The following is a 13,837-nucleotide window of genomic DNA, read 5'->3' as shown; positions in this document are numbered from 1 at the left end:
CTTAATGACACGGCCTATTTTGGCGTTGAGGACCAAGCGATTTTTTGGTATTTTTCCATCTCCATTTTTCAAAAGCCATAACTTTTTTATTTTTCCGTGGACGTGGCCATATAAGGGCTTGTTTTTTGCGTGGCGATCTGTAGTTTTTATCGGTGCCACTTTTGGGTACATAGACAATATCGTTAATTTTTTTTTATTTTTTATGATAACAGGGATAGAAAACGCATCAATTCTGCCATAGATTTCTTTTTCTTTTTTTTACAGCGTTATTCATGCAGCATAAATGACACACTAAATTTTTTCTGCGGGTCGGTACGGTAACAACGATACCAAAATTGTTATTTTTTTTAGGTTTTTACACTTTTTTGCAATAAAACCCCCTTTTTTTTGGAAATCTTTTTTTTTTCTCTATAGCTGCATTCAAAGTCCTGTAACTTTTTTATTTTTCTATGTACGGAGCTCTTTAAGAGCTTATTTTTTGTGAGACGAGCTGTAGTTTTTATTGGTACTATTTTGGGGAATGTACGGCTTTTTTGATCACTTTTATTGCTTTTTTTGTGAGGCAAAATGCTAAAAATTAGCATTTTGCCTCTGTTTTTTAGCGTTTTTTTAAACGCTTTTTGTCGTACAAAATAAAAAGCCTGTTTAACTTTTTGTACACGTTGTTACGGATGCGTCAATACCCAATATGTGGGGTTTTCATTTTTTTTCCCCTTTTTTTATGCTAATATTAGAAAAAGCATAAAAAAGGGTTTTTCTTATATTTTTTTTTTTCATTTTTCTTTTTTTACGTTTTTTTTTCTTTTTTTTTAACTATTCGAGTCCCTCTGAGGGACTTGCAACACTATGCCTATGATCGCTGTCATAAGGCATGGCAGAGCTACTGCTCTGCCATGCCTTATCGCTTGTACAGCAATTATAGGCACAGGCAATACAGGACGCCAGTGTCTGGCATCCTGTTGCCATGGTGACAGGCCGGGCTCTCGCGATGACATCGCGATAGCCGGCCGGAGACACAGAGGGAGCGCGATCCCTCTGTGAACTCTTTCCCTGCCGCGATCTACTTAGATCGCGGCAGGGAAGGGGTTAACAGCGGGGGGCGCATCTCCGATGCCCCCCCGCTGTTGCAGCGGGACGCCGGCTGTGACTGACAGCTGGCTCCCGCTGCGGGATATCGCGGGATCATATGTGATCCCGCGCTATCCCCAGGACGTACCGGTACGTCCTGTTGCGGGAAGTACCAGGCTTCCAGGACGTACCGGTATGTCCTGGAGCGGGAAGGGGTTAACGCGGCTAGGTGTAGATTTTTCCCGTGATTTTTCGCCCCCGGTCACGCGATTTGCTCATGCGCATCCGTCATGCGATCCGCAAATCGCGCGAAAAAACGCCCGTCTGACTAAGGCCTAACAGTGATTTTGTTTTAGGCTCAAAATCAGCATATTCTTATGCATTTCCATCTGCTGAATTCAAAAATCACAATAAAAGTGACTGATTCGCTCTTGGTTTGGAGATACAATGACATGACATTTTTTAAGTTTACATTTTTATTTTGTGGGAAATTTTTTTTGGAGGGGGGGCGTGGGAGGGGGGGTTGTCACACCTCTCAACTGACATAACACAAAGTTCTCCATATGATTGTAGGTTATAAACATACTAAATGTTGCTATGACTGATTTTCATATTGTTTCTGTTTTTTGTTTTTTTTCAGAATTTCTGGTTTTGAAGTGCTTTTGATGTGTAAAATTTGCTATATCAAAATGCCACGAAAATGTGTACATTTAGTAAATAATTTTTGTTACATTTGTCGAGGAAAAACATTTTCATCACAGAAACGCAATCTGATGGCTTTTGTGAAGATTGCCTTTTATCATTATTTAATAATAATAAGTCATGGGCTCCACATATATGTTGCAACTCTTGTTCAGTTAAACTATGAATGGCTGAACAATAAAAACGATCTATGGCTTTTGCTGTGCCTATGGTTTGGTGGGAGCCTTTGTCAATAAAGAAAACAGTTCTATACCCGAATCTTCAATCTGCACAAAAGAGTACATTCGCTCAACTCCAATCAAAAACGTATTTCTCTGTGCAAAATAAATATATATATAATTTAAACAATGTGATATTCTGGATTTTTTTTTTGGATATTCTATCTCTCGCTGTAAAAATTAACCTACCCTAAAAATTATAGACTGTTTATGTCTTTGACAGTGGGCAAACTTACAAAATCAATAAGGGAACAAATACTTATTTCCTTTACTGTATACTGAGGATAATCTAACTGATCTCTGTGTGCATATGCCGAAAGGCTGTAAAGTACATAAGGAAGCGGACATGGACTGCAGGGATGGAGCATGCCTTTAAGGCTAAGAACGGGCTTGGAATATCTGGATAGGCAATTTTCACAGTCCATTTTGTCCATTTTGTCCATGCCAGAAGCATAGGATGACCAAGTTCTCACGCCAATACTGTAGCAAGGCCATTTATGGTGAACACGTTGTTCCAGTTTGCAATTAATGCAATAAATTTATATAGTTGGATGATAGTTATTAGATAAATGTATTAAATGTCCTTTCATGCAAGCTACTTTTTCCCCTAAATAAATACAATATTGACGCTTAATTTTTTTAGTCTGTGAGACTAATATGTAGTGATAGTGTAACTCGGAAATATAGTCTAGTGATCTAGGGTTAAGGAGAGCACCTAGAAAGTGAGAGAGATAAAGTCTTACTGTTTATCTGTGCAGTCTTGCAGTAAATGAGATGTTGCTGTTTCCTCCAGACTGTTTGCTAGTACATTTTACTTACAATTCTTTGAAGCTTTGTACTGGGTCTTTTATATAACCAATTGGGGCGACTGATGTAGAGCCGGCCTAAAGTTTAGACATAAGACACAGAACATCAAGAGGCAGCCATCAGAGATGTATAAAGGGGATAGGTTGTGGAGTGGAGGTTTTGTGCAGGGAGTTATTAGAATATTGTGTCAGAGATGTATGAAGAGGACAGTTTGTGGAATTAAAGTAATATGTGGGGAGGTATTGGGAAATTAGGTCAGTAGATTTATGGAGAGAATGCATTGTGGAAGGCTTTGTATGTCATTGTTAATATTTTGAATTGAGTGAGAGATGAATTATTATCAGAGTTGAAGATATCAGATGAGCAAAAGAGAGTTGGACAGCAAGCCACAAAGTATAATGTTGTGGTAGTCTAGATAGGACATGATGAGAGCATGCACTTTCTTTAATTGACTTGAAGTGGAGAAATGAGTAGATTCTGGGAATGTTTTTGGAGAGGATATCATTTGATTATAATTACATTAATGATTTTATTATTAATCCACGCTAATTCATTAAATGTTCTTCCATATGGAATATAACATTTGTGAGGGGATTAGCTTTGGATCACCTTAGGTGGAGTGGAAAGACAATTTAATCAAACATGAAGTCAGCAGCAATGAATATGTTTCAAACTGATGATGACTCAGATTATTTATAAGATTGCAAATCAAAACAAAAATTTAATCTTTGCTTCTCCATTGGTAACCATAGATAAATATTCCTCTATATCAGATGCAGAGCTTCTCCTTGACAGCTTACAAAACATTGGGCTTTTGAAACCCTACTCCCAGTTTATGTTTGAATCCACACACCCAGGCTTTATGTGTCCTCATATGAGCAGCTAGTGTTCTTCTCGTTGCTCCTTAAATACCTAACCACTAACTGACTCAATTAATCAGCCAGCAGGTGGATACTCTCCCTACTACTTAACGCAGGAGAGAACCTGTGGGGAAATAAACCTCCCTTTTACCACCATGCCTACCCTGTTTATCACAATTCAAATACATTTAACTAATTCTGTAGATGGGTTCTTCTTTGGTGACCATAGCCAAATCTCAATACAATTTTAAGTTTATGAAGAGCTTCTTTAATGTCTTTGTTCCTCAGAGTGTATATAATAGGATTAAGCATTGGAGTCATTACAGTGTACATCAGAGACAAGATCTCACTCAGCATTGGTGATTGTCCTTTTGTTGGAAACAAATAAACAGTGATTAATGTCCCATAAAATATGGAGACCACAATGAGGTGGGAGCTGCAGGTGGAGAAGGCTTTATGTCTTCCAGTATTGGATGGGATCTTTAGAATGGTGATGACAATGTACAAATAGGATGTCACAATTACTATAAAAGGTACCATAACAAACAAACTTGCGACTATAAGAATCCATATATGAAACATGGATGTGTCCGAGCAGGAGAGCTGCATTATTGGTTCCAGGTCACAGTAGAAATGGTTAATGATGTGTGGTTCACAAAAATGGAAACTAGACATAGAAATTGCATTGATTAACATCACCATAAATCCCATCAACCAAACTATAATTACTGATGTCAAACAAAATCTATGACTCATTATAGAACTATAACGAAGAGGGTTGCAGATGGCCAGATAACGGTCATCACCGACAGGAGAAGACATTCTGAGGAGTCACAGTTGGTAAAGATACAAACCTGGATGATGCAGCCGCTGAGAGTCACAGTGCATCTTCCATACAATACAGTAATAAGAAGCGTGGGTAATATATCCATAGTCACCACAATATCACATAGTGAAAGGTGGGTAATGAAGAAGTACATGGGAGACTGAAGGGCTTTGCTCGTGAAATACAAGACCATAAAAAGGAGGTTTCCTGAAATGCACACACAGTATATAATAACCAGCAGAGAGAAGAACAAAAATGTGACATTTTCTAGATCTGAAAATCCAAGAAGGACGATGGAGGAGATGTTATTTCTTAATACCTCCTAAAAGAAAGATATGGTTAAGATTGAACTTACCAAAGTGTAAAGCTGATTACATGAAATGTAAACATCTATTTGTACTGCCAGAAGAAAGTTTACCTGCAAGTAGTTTCTCCATATATGTGTCGCGGGAGGTGGTGCTCAATGCAGGTCTAGGATACAATGGAGCTAACAGAGTTTCCAAAAATATACAAGGTTTGTTCAGGAAGAAACAAATTTGAGTAATACTGGAATGAGAATTAGTAAACAACCCAAATTACCCTTCCTAATGCTATCTGCACTAACTCAGTTCTTAACACAAGCAACAAGCTTGGATTATTTGCCACTAGACACTGGAGGTCCAATAGGGGCTAACAAACAAACAAAAACAAAACTAAAATAAACTTTCTTTAAACCTCCCTCAGAAATTCTGGTTGGTCTTTTGATGGTGTGTGAGGGCGCAGACTAAGGCCTTAGCAGACTACAGGAGTGAGGGACACCACGGCAGTCTGAGCAGTGATTAACGGAGCAGCCATCAACAGAGGCTGCTCCACTAATCAGTGAACTTACTGCACAGTCACACTGGAGCACCCTAGGAGCCTGCAGCACTGCCGCTAATGAGAACCCCCGAGAGAGATTGCTTGATTCCCTATATACTTTGCATAGGCAGCTCTAGTGAGGGATGATACTTGAGGAGGTACTGGCAGTCAGATTATTAGGGAGTCACTATTAGAGAGTTGTGGGACCTGTGATGATGAGGTCTTATTGCAGATTTTAATGCAGAATTGCAGCCAGGTTTTAAGCTGTTTTCAATTCCGCATCAAAATCCTCATGTAGCCTGCAGTTTTTGAGGTGGGATTTACCACGGTTTGCTGTGCATCGTATGGCCTATTCCTTTTTATGGGTGAGTTGTCAAAGGGTGCCAGGACACAGCAAAATCTGTGCCAAAAGCTACATGGCTAAATATGGATTCTGATGTTAAATTACAGGCAGAATTAACCTTTTTTTGGTTCAGCACAAAAATCTGCATATTAGCTGTGTGGATTCTGGTGTACAATATTCCGCAGGACTGCAAATTTCTGCTGCGTCCTGGTGGAATTATTCCTTTCATGTGAAAGAGCCCTAACTGTATTATTTTTCCTTTGACATAGCGGTATGAGGATTTTATTTGGCAGGACAAGCTGTATGTTTATTAGTACCATAAAAAGTATTCAGAAGCTTTTTAAAAATTACAAACACCAGCATCTACACAGGGGTTGAAGCAGAAGCTTCTGCTGCGCCCCAGTAGAAATTGCGGGTGTCTGCGAGTGCTCAATCAGCTGATCGGCCAGAGTTCCTCACGGCAGGCCACAGATGATCAACTTTTGATGACTTATCCTGAGGATAGCTCTTCAATAGTATTTTTGTGGAAACCCCCTTTAAGTCTCTGTGCCTAGGGCAGCGTTAGCTGCAATTAGAACCTTGGTGATAAGGTTACAACCATACTTTGAAAGAACAATATTAACAATACTTTGTGAGAGTTAGTTCTGTCACTTTGAAATAGGTTTACATTGATTGTGATAGCACATCATAAAAAGTTATCATATCTTAACCCATTTAACATAATTCAAGGTGTAAATAAACCACCACAGTAGACCGTCACACGGTGATTTCACATCATGTTAATGGCCCTTTTACATGGGCTGACAGTCTTTCAAACGACTGCATGAGCGCTGATTTCACCACTAAGGTCTCCAGAGCTCATGCAGAGCTTTTACACAAACAGACTTGCTGCTGGATTGTGAGCTTCCCGTCTGCTTCTTGCTCAGAGCTTCACCCTCTATCTGAAGTGCTGAGCAGGGAGAGCTTCCACAGAGCAAGAAGCCCGCGATATTTCCTGCCTGAAAAGTCAGCTTAAAGGGGTTGTCTCGCGAAAGTAAGTGGGGTTAAGCACTTCTGTATGGCCATAATAATGCACTTTGTAATATACATCATGCATTAAATATGAGCCATACAGAAGTTATTCACCTACCTTCCCTGCGCTGGTGTCCCTGTCTCCATGGCTCCGTCTAACTTCAGCGTCTAATCGCCCGATTAGACGCGCTTGCGCAGAAGGGTCTTCTGCCTTCGGCTCGGTCCGGCACGAGCGGTGTTCTGGCTCCGCCCCCTTCTACGTGGCATTGCGTAGCTCCGCCCCGTCACGTGTGCCGATTCCAGCCTCCTGATTGGCTGGAATCGGCACACGGACGGGGCGGAGCTACGCGATGACGCGTAGAAGGGGCGGAGCCAGAACGCCGCTCGTGCCGGACCGAGCCGAAGGCAGAAGACCCTTCTGCGCAAGCACGTCTAATCGGGCGATTAGACGCTGAAGTTAGCTGGCACCATGGAGACGGGGACGCCAGCAACGGAGCAGGTAAGTGAATAACTTCTGTATGGCTCATATTTAATGCACAATGTATATTACAAAGTGCATTAATATGGCCATACAGAAGTGTATAACCCCACTTGGTTTCGCGAGACAACCCCTTTAACAAACTACGAATGAATAGTGAGTGATTTTTGTGCATTTACATTGAATAATTATCGCTCAAATTTGTTCATGAAAATGGGCCTTAAGAGTCATGCTATAGAAAAGCACATCTACTCATCTAGATTAGAGCATGATCAAAATTCTACACAACATTAAAGAAGGCCCGTTGTGTTCCCTTGTCAGCAAAGCCACAGCTGTGACCCCACCGACTTCAACAGCATGGTTATTTTTGTAATACTCACAGCCTATTATTGAACCCGTTTTAGATTTTACTCCTAATGCTATGAATATATAAAGTGGGTGGTCCTCGTGCTCACTGTCATTGGATGATATCAGACTTAAGTGAGTACTTGAAACCACCCACTTGACACACAGGACTGGGAAGCGAACCTTAGAGTGACAGGAGTGGGGATAAAAAAAAGACATCATTGAAATAAACGGAGCTGCAACTGCAAACTATAAAACCAGTTCCTCTGACATGAAGACACAATACGTCTTTTTACATATATTTATAGATTTATTGTCTGTCTTTTTATGCAGCCTACATTATTCTTGAATACAAATGCAAGAAGCCTAATTGGTAAAGTAGGTGCGCTTGAAGCGAGAATGGCCGATGAAAACTATGATATAGTTGGAATAATGGAAACATGGCTTGATGAAAAGTGTGATTGGCGGTGAATTTACAGGTTTACAATCTCTTCAGAAGAGACCGTGGAAACCAGAAAGGGGGAGGGGTATGTCTGTACGTTAAATCCTACTTATTGCCAAGGCTATGGGAAGATCTAGGTGCAGGAGATGAACACGTGGAATCTCTGTGGGTAGAAATACAGGAAGAAAATCCTGAAAGGGGTTTTCTATAAGCCACCAAAAGCAACAGAAGAAACTGAAACCTTACTAATAAGGCAGATAGAAGAGGTATCAAACTGCAACGAAGTAATTATCATGGAGGACTTTAATTATTCAGATATAATATGGGAAAACGAAACCTGCAAATCTCACAAGTGTGATCAGTTCTTGAGAACAATTAAAGATAACTACCTTAACCAACTTGTGCAGGAGGCAACTAGAGGGAGGGCCGCTCTGGACTTAGTAGTAACAAACTGGATCGAATAATGGGAGTGCAGGCTGAGGGGCACTAGGGGAGCAGTGACCACAATATAATCAACTTCCAGCTGTCATTCAATAAGAAGCCTTATCAGGGAGCGACACATTAACTAAACTTTAGTAAATTTGATCAGCTTAGAACTACTATCGGTAACATTAATTGGGACAACATTCTCAAAAAAAATCAGCACAAATGGGAAAAGTTCAAAAGGATCCTAATCACCTCATGTGAGCAGTTTATTCCCTTTAAAAATAAAATAACTTCAAGTAAAAGGAAACCATTGTGGCTCAACAAGACGGTAAGAGAGGCAATAAATGAAAAAAAGAAAGCGTTCAAACTACTAAAGCAAGAAGGCAGAGAAGAAGCGCTAAAATCGTACAGGGAAAAAAACAAATTATGCAAAGATAAGATCAAAATTGCTAAGGATGAGGCAGAAAGACTGATCGCCAAAGAGAGCAAAAACAACCCGAAACTATTTTTCAACTATATTAACAGCAAAAGGATTTGCACCAAGAGCACTGGCCCTTTAACAAATAATGCAGGAGAAATCATTGAAGATGATGGAGGGAAGGCAAATCTATTAAACAGTTTCTTTTCAAGCATATTCACAAACGAAAAGAAAATGCCACATGAGATGCAGGGGAATAAAATGAACCCCTCACAAAATATCCCATACCTAATGCAGGAGGAAGTGCGGAACAGGTTAAAGAAGATTAAAATCGATAAATCGCCAGGCCCAAATTGAATACAGCCAAGGGTACTAATGGAACTAAGTGATGTGATAGCTAGGCCGCTATATCTAATATTTGTGGATACTATTAAGACCGGAGTTGTACCATTGGATTGGCACATTGCCAATGTGGTTCCAATTTACAAAAAGGAGTCCAAAATTAAGCGTGGTAACTACAGGCCAGTAAGTCTCACTTCAGTAAATGGAAAAATGTTCGAGGGGTTTCTTAAAGATGCCATCGTAGAATACCTCAAGGAAAACAACGTAATAACTCCTCACCAGCATGGATTCATGAAGGGTCGATCATGTCAGACCAATCTGAGCAGCTTTTACGATGAAGAAAGCTCTAAGCTGGACCTGGGAGAGTCTATTGATCTCATATATCTGGACTACTCTAAAGCATTTGACACCATGCCGCATAATAAGCTAATATATAAAATGAGACAGCTCGGATTGGGTGAAAACGTGTGTACGTGGGTAAAGAATTGGCTCAAAGAAAGAAAGCAGAGGGTGGTAATAAATGGCTCATACTCTGATTGGGCCACCGTTGCAAGTGGGGTGCCACAGGGCTCAGTATTAGGCCCCATTCTGTTCAATATATTTACCAACGACCTGATAGAGGGGCTGCACAGTAAAATATCAATTTTTGCGAATGACACAAAATTATACAATATGATTAATGCAACGGGGGACAAGTTACAGCTACAAACGGGCCTAGATAAGCTGGGGGCTTGGGCAGAAAAATGACAAATGAAGTTCAATGTTGCAAAATGTAAGGTTATGCACATGAGCAGGAGAAACGGATGTCACCAATATACACTGAATGGGGTACTGCTAGGGAAAAGTTATATGGAAAAAGACCTGAGGGTACTAGTGGACTGTAGACTAAACTGGAGCAACCAATGCCAGTCAGCTGCTGCAAAAGCTAATAAAGTCTTGGGGTGCATTAAAAGTGGTATAGGGGTGAAGGACGAGAACATTATTCTTCCACTATACAAGGCACTTGTCAGGCCTCACATGGAATACTGCGCACAGTTCTGGTCACCGGTGCTCAGGAAAGATGTTACAGTGCTGGAGGGGGTTCAAAGAAGGGCAACTAAACTAATACATGGAATGAAGAGACTGGAATATCCAGAGAGGCATCAAAACTGGGATTATTTACCCTGAAAAAAAGACAGCTAAGGGGTGATCAAATAACTATGTATAAATACATAAGGGGACAATACAAGGGTCTCTGCCATGATCTGTTTATACCCAGGACTGCGACGGTAACAAGAGGGTATCCGATATAAATTAACCTAAGATTTATATCCTGTAATATCCTTCTCCTCCAAAAAGACACCAAGTCCCCTTTTAAACTCCTCTATGGATTTTGCTATCACCACATCCTCAGGCAGGTTCCACAGTCTCACTGCTCTTACAGTAAAATTGACGGAGCTGCCAATCTACAGTAGTTATTATGTGTAAAATCACATTTAGTCCTTGGTACACAATCTCTGTATTGCTGCCAAAATCAAAGAATGTATTTGCCTGGTTTTGTTATTTAGACACAATTTGCTTGCATGCATTCATACATTACATAATTTATTTCTAAGCAACATATAACACGTTTTAGAACTCTGCACAATATTTCTAGAGATTTACAGACCGGAGAGGTCTTACTGACTTACCTCTACTAACAATAGCAATGTTGTTCTATGTGAAGATCATCATACACAGGGTTACTCACCTCAGCTTCATGTCTGTATAGAACGTCCATATTTGTTGGTCATTAAATCGTGTCTCATATGTGAAATTAGAGCCTTTAAGTAAAATATATGACACAATACTAGAGCGTAGACCATAGTGCAGCCAGTCGGGTTGTCAAACAGTAATTACGTAGTCGTTTTATACTTTCATTTGTAGCAGGCTGTAGACCAGAAATACATCTAGTAGGCTCCCCGGTGTACACAAGAATTATGTTACCTTCGGGGATTGACAGTACATAGGAGATTTAAGTAAATCTGTTAATTCCTTTATACATGGTTTTCACAGTGCTGACAAAATGCATAATTTTTTTTAATAACATATATGACCAAACATAATAATAATATTATTTGAAAAATAGCCTTAATAATTCTTACAAAACATCCTCCAATTCACTTGAAGGAATTTGTAGGATTAAAAAGAAAATGTATCCCTCCACCATCAGTCCTTTTTGGCAACATATAGGTTCTATTATCTGACACATCCCACCCTGGGTAGTTGTGATGCAGTAGTGTTATGTAAACTTGTATATTTCTACCATATAGTTGTCATATAGTTTTAAAACATGTACATACAAAGTATGGTTAATGACTTGGAGTACTGGTATTCACTTCTAAAGTCAGGTCGCAGGCTTAATTGCAAACAATTATTTCCACAACTTCTGCAAAACTAAAATATGCCTGGAATGCTTTAGTTATGGAAACTCAAAGGTTTTATGATATGATCAGACTTAAGCATATAAAATACATACAGGACACAAAATGGTGCTTTAACATATTTGCTGCTTTAACATCCCCTCCTTTTGTAGTTATTCTCTAATGTTTTTGTGACAACACAGGGGTATCAAGACTTTTATTTAACCTTTGCCTGATCTCCTCAACAGTAAGGGGTATAGCTGTAAAGGGCATAGAGGATGCTGCTAAAAGGTCATGAGTACAGATTAAACAATTATTCAGTTTTCTGTATCATTAAATGCAATAAGCATTTCATGGTTTTTACCAAAATTAATATCCAAATTATCTTTCAACATATTATTCCAGCCTCAAACCCATGGTATCATGACCATAACTAAAATAATATGCATTGTTCTAGTAGGTATTCAAATTTTTTTTTTTGATGGAGGCTCATTTAGAGTGGCTGGCGTGGACTCAATTGTCTTTTCCTTCTAATATAACAAAAGTAGCAGTCATCAACTGGATCTGGTATGGTCCATCAAATATTGGTTACAAACCTTTTTGTGATAAGTCGTTTCGAGCACAGTCGCCTGAAATCAAAACTATATAACTCCTCTTTTACGTCTGGATCTGTAATCGATATGTAATCCAATTGTGTATCCAATTAGATTTGCCCTCCAGCTGAAAATCTGTAGCGGTGGTCATGAACACTTGTTATGTATCGTCAAGTCTAGAGCTTTGCGGACTTGTCTTTTCATAACCACCAAACCTCCTCGTTTCACAGAATGAGTTCCCTCTAAGCTGTCAGGATCTGGAGGGGAAGCATTTTGTGAGAGCAATAACACAGTTTGTCAAGCTACCGTGCTGTATCTGGAGTGATCATGGTAAATACAATCTTAATCTCATATAGGATGAGGCCTATTCTGTTAGGTATGTACCTTATGGAGAAGAGTGCACTTGGTTCATGGTCTATTGAGCTCTACCATGGCCTTCTGGATCGTTGTTTCTCAGGTACCATTAAGCTGTTTGCTCTACCACTGATTTGTGGATGGTACGGAGCATGAAAGGTCTGTTCTACCCCAATGCTTTCATTAACTTTTGCATAGCTTCTCCTGTGGAGGTAGTGCCTCTGTCACTCTTAGTTGTCTCTGGTACTTTGAACCTGTATACCACCACAAATATCAGTTTTTGGCAGTGGCATTTGTGAGCAGGTAGGCCAGACTGGTTACCCTAAGAACAGGTCTAGGCAGACCAGAATGTACTTGTGCCTGCCCACCCTTGGATGTAGTCTATTTGCAGACACTGGAATGGGTATTTGGAAAGAGAGCTGCACTACATGGGAACCTATACAGACCTACCCACGTTATGTTGTGCATAAATCAGGCAGCCCTATGTATTTAGCTGCCGGGATGCTAAATCCTAGTGCATACCAGTGACTAGCAACCACATCTGTCATAGCTGTTTTGGACAGGTGTGTAATTCCATGGGAAGTTGGAGCCAGGGATATTATCACACTGAAAACACAACAGTAACACCATTTAGCAATTATACACACATCCAACCAATCACAGAACTGACATTTACACAAAAAAAACAAGAATATACCCTAAAATTCCTATATCTTTCCCAATTAAAACTTTCTATTTGTAAAACAGTGTAATAAGAAAGTGTAATTCACTTAATTTTGTACAAGTTTCTATTCCATTCACATACCATTCATTCTATTCCTGTACCACTGTTAGAACTTTGCAAGCACACATTCTTTAAACATTTATCTATTCCTATACACTCTTGCACTGTCTCAAGGCTATCAAATTATCATGTAATAATTAGAGATCAGCGAGCATGCTCATCCAAGCTTGATGCTTGTTCGAGCATTAGCATACTCAAAAGTACTTGTTACTCAAGCGATCACCACGTGGTGCCAGAGAAAATTTTCACCCTCTCCTCCCCACATGTTTAGCGGCCTTTTTTTAGCCAATGAACATGCAGGGAAGACTTTGGCACCTCCTGCTATGACGTGCCAACCCTGTGCACGTCTATAGCAGTGAATGGCTGACCGGATCAGGTGACCTAGGATTATAAAAACTCAGGTCCCCTGTGACTCCCCTCACACGAAGGCTGGATTAGCTGAGAAACAGCTGCTGTGAATGAGGGAGAGCAGTAGTGTAGGTCAAAAGCAGTGTTTAGGCAGGGATCCATCTGCAAAGAACCCAACAGTCCTTTTTAGGACTACAACTCCACTTTTGTGCAAAATCAGTTTGGCTGACTGGGACCAGTAGTCTGTATACTGC

General features: G+C 40.0%; 1 pseudogene; it reads right to left on the bottom strand.

Annotated features, from left to right (window-relative positions):
- Window positions 1–3,847: 3,847 nt before the first annotated feature.
- On the bottom strand, window positions 3,848–4,587 carry LOC136610404 (olfactory receptor 10A7-like; annotated as a pseudogene).
- Between the last annotated feature and the right edge of the window lie 9,250 nt (window positions 4,588–13,837).

This window comes from Eleutherodactylus coqui, chromosome 2 (genome assembly GCF_035609145.1).
Source record: "Eleutherodactylus coqui strain aEleCoq1 chromosome 2, aEleCoq1.hap1, whole genome shotgun sequence".
In the NCBI taxonomy this organism is placed as follows: domain Eukaryota; kingdom Metazoa; phylum Chordata; class Amphibia; order Anura; family Eleutherodactylidae; genus Eleutherodactylus; species Eleutherodactylus coqui.
The sequence above is the reverse complement of the archived record's forward strand: the minus strand, read 5'-3'. Positions and strand labels throughout refer to the sequence as shown.